Consider the following 4,251-nt stretch of genomic DNA (forward strand, 5'->3'; position numbering starts at 1 on the left):
AGTGAGCCCTAACTGATGGCCATAGGTAGCTAGGTCCATTTTGGGCCATCTGGAGTTTTCAAAACTCTATGTGTGCGACAAGAGACACGCTTAGTCTAGGGTTGGATGACTCTGTTTTTAGTGTCTCAGTGTTTCTGAATATACACATTAAACCCAAAGATTTTGAAACCTTAATTTCTTTTGAGTCAGAGCACAGTTGCCAGCCTGGGATTGCACACATATACGTTCACTGGTCCCAGCTTTGTGATGTTGGTACCATGCTTGCCCTTGCAACTGTATTCCAAGTTCATTAGAGAGTGCTCAGCTGGAGGTAGCAAAGGATGCTCTGCACTTCTTGTGTTCATGGTTCTGCTCAGAGGAGAACTCTACTACCAATCCCCCCCCCTCTCTCACTCACTCACTCTCAAACAGATTTATTTATTTTATGTATGTGAGTACCCTGTCCCTGATAGTCCTCTCAACCCTTTTCTATTCCTCTTCATGCCTTTTTTCAATAACCCACTATGGTGGCTTGGATGAGAAATGTTCCCTATAGGCCATGTCTCAGTCAGTGTTCCATTACTGCGAATAGACACCACGACCGACCACAAAACTCTTATAATAGAAAGCATTTAATTGGGGGCTTCCTTCCAGTTTCAGAGGTCTAATCCATGTGCTACCATGAAGTGTCACGTGATGTCGTGTGGGCAGACGTGTCTTGGAAGAAGCAGTTGAGAGTTCTGTATCTGAACCTGTAGTCAGCAGGAAGAGTGCAACTTTGAGCCTTTGAGCTTGGCTTGAGCTTTTGAAACCTCAAAGCCCACCCCCAGTGACACACTTCCTCCCCCTCCTAATCCTTTCAAATAGAGCTGTTCCCTTGTGACTAAGCATTGAACTAACCCTGTCAATGCCCTACTTCCTCAGTGCGGAGCTGTGTCCTCAGACAGTTCAGCCTCTGAAGTCATAATGGACCCTCTTGTTAGGTCTACTGGTTTCAGTAACTCACCTTGACTTGAAGTTCATTAGCATGCCATTGGCAAAAGAGGCACACTTCCAAGCCGGCCATTTACTCAGCTATTTGGCACTGCCTCAACTGGAGGATGCTGGGAAACCTCTCTATCTCTGATCCAGTCTCCATCTCACCCCCATGGAAGTACTGTTGTTTGAGTGACTGCACAGCCCAAGAAACGTGAATGAAAAGGAATTAGGGAGTGAAAGTCTGTGGAGCTCTGGTGAAGCTGGGCAAGTCAGCGGAACTGGGCACACTGCTTCCCAGGGTCAGGGCAAGGGTTAGCCATTGCCAAAACCCAGCTCAGATCTGCCTGCCAGGAGTTGTGTTGACCTGGGGAGAAGGAGGCCTTTTAAAATTCTCTCAAAGGAATGGTTCCCTCTGAGCTGTGTAGAATGAGCTGAAGCCTTCTCCCATTTGCTTCAGCATAAGGTCAACAGTGTAAGCTGGGTTTGTATTTGAACCTTCTTGACCTTAAGGATGGAAAGATCATGCTCTTCCTTTGAAGGAGAGCACAGAAGGAAGTTTTATTAAACATAAACATGTATAAGACGGGAGTTACTTAAAAACATAGTAGGTAAATACAGATATTGATTTAGTAAAACCCAAGCTGTCACTGATGGAGTCTGCATTTAAGAAACGTATAATAGTGTACTACTCAACTATTAGAAACAATGACTTTATGAAATTCTTAGGAAAATGAATGTATCTAAAGAATATCATCCTGAGTGAGGTAACCCAGTAACAAAAGAACAGGCATAATATGCAGTCACTGATAATTGGATACTAACCCCAGAAAGATCTGAATACCCAAGAAACAACACACAGACCATATGAAGCTCAAAAAAAAAGAAAGGCCAAAAAGTAGAAGCCTCAGCCCTTCTTATAAACAAGAACAAAAACAATAAGTGTATACACCTCTCAGAGTGTGGTACACCTAGACCTTAAATCATTAATAACTCAAGAGCTAAGAAGATAGCCTTGTGGCAAGTTTTGGTATTTAAAAATCATTATGTTTAACCTATACACACCAAGAAAACTTTGTTTCCATGTTACGTTCTGTTCTACATGTACTTTATGCTTATGGTTACTAGTAAGATGCATATTATCAAACCTTTAAAAAAAATCAAGTGCTGACAAAAAATATATTCATATAGTTAGTTTTATGCCAAAATGCCTTTAAAAATCTGTACATGTATCTCTGTTTTTTTAAAAAAAAGAAATGTGGGTTTAGAGTGTGTGCAGGGGGTAGGGGTGGAACCATAGCATGAATCTGGATATCAGAGGACAGCCTTGGATGTTGTTGGTTCTCACCTTTGCCTTGTTGAAGACATGGCCTTGCCATTGCTTATACCAGGCTAGTTAACCTGCAGGTTTCCTGGGGTTCTCTTGTTTCTGACTGTGGCCCTGCACTAGGGGCTTTAGACACACTTCCGTGCCTGGCTTTGTCTGGCTTCTAGAGATGTAACTCTGTGTCCTCATGCTTCGCATAGCGCATGCTTTATGAAACGTGGATTTTTTTCCCAGCTCCAGACACATGGATTAGTATAGAGACCTACTATGGTGTGGAACTGTTGTGAGGCGCAGAGGCCTTCACAGAGAAGCAGGGTTCTGGGGGTTTTGTTAAGAAGCAGAAGGAACCCTCTGCACTGCTGGGGAGGGGTTGGACACGTGCATGCATGTCTCTGTGTTGATGTGTGTGCTTGTTCCCTAAACACATGCTGAGAAACCGTCTGCGGCCTCTGAGATCCCGAGGCTAGGAAGGGAAGATGCAGCTGGGAGAGCTCTTTGGAAATAAGCAGCTACCACCACATTCCTTTCTGAGGGGCAGGGAGAGCTGGTTGAAGCTAAAAGTTTTGGAGAAGGGTAGAGGGGGATGGGGAACATCACGAACTGGTTGGTACTTGACTCAGGCTCCTTTCTGAGAATCTCTGTCCTTCATTCTTTCCCTGTTTCTTTCTTTCTCTCCCACCTGAGTGCTTGGGAATCAACTGACTTGCCCATGATTCAGACCATTGAACAGTTTGCTGCGAAAGCTTGCTGCAGCGTAGCCCCAGACATGGGGAACTTGGGGCATTGTTTTCAGTTCTCTTGAGTGAAACAACATATCCCTGCTGTGGAAATGACTGCAGTAAAAGCATTGTTTGGTATCCAGTGGCAACATAGCTTATGCAGATACAAAGAAAAAAGTGTCGCCTGATATAATCTCCGAAAACTGCTGCCACAGGCCTTTGAAACAATTAGTTTAGACTATTTCACAGGACATTAAGCCTAACAATGCCAGTCTGTTCCTAAACGCTGTTCAAGACATTTTTGCAATGAGGCCAAAATTTAGGTTGGCAAAGGATGACCTCAAATAGGCAGCCTTGTCTTATTATTTTTAACAGCTTTTCTGAGGTATAATCGACCTACAATAAACTGGCATATTTAAAGCATACAATTTGCCAAGTTTAGACACCCATTGTCTGTGGAATTATCGGCACACTCAAAGTAATGAACACATTTATCACCTCAAATGTTTTCAGGTCTTCTTGGGAATTCTTGCCTCCAGTCTTTCTCCGCCCCTTTCCTGGCCATGGGGGTGGGGGTGGGGTGAGGGGTGCATTATGTCAGTGTAGGTTACTTTGCATATTCTCTAATCTTAAATTAAGAGTATAGCATATTATCTTCTTGTCTGGCTTTGTTCACTCTAGGTAATTTTCATGAGCTTTATGCCTGTCTTGCGTATAAGTGACTCAGACTGCTTTACTGCTCAAAGACATTCCACTGGCAAGAATGCCGTGATCTGTTTATATGCTCACCTGCTGATGGGAGTTTGGGTTGTTTTTAGCTTTGGGCTATTACATGGAAAGCTACTGTGAGCATTTGTGTACAAATATTTGTATGTATATATTATCTACCATCCATCCATCCACCCATCCATCCATCCACCCACCCACCTGTCCGTCCATCCATCCATCCATCTATCCATCCATCCATCCATCCATCCATCCATCTATCCATCCATCTATCTATCTGTGTATCATTTCATTTTTCTCAAGTAAACTCCTAAGTGGCTGTTGATTAAATGATTAAGCCAAATTAATAAGCTGTCACACTGTTTACCAAAGAAGCCAGTGTTATTCTTGGCTTCCTACAAGCGGTGCACAAGAGCCCCAGTTTTGCCACATCCTTACTCAAGCAGATCATGCTGCCATGGGCTGAGGGCTCTATGGTCCTTGACTCTTTGTGAGTTTGCTTTGGTGAGGTGTCTAAACATTATA

The sequence above is a fragment of the Micromys minutus genome (genome assembly GCF_963924665.1).
Source record: "Micromys minutus genome assembly, chromosome: 13".
Classification (NCBI taxonomy): Eukaryota; Metazoa; Chordata; class Mammalia; order Rodentia; family Muridae; genus Micromys; species Micromys minutus.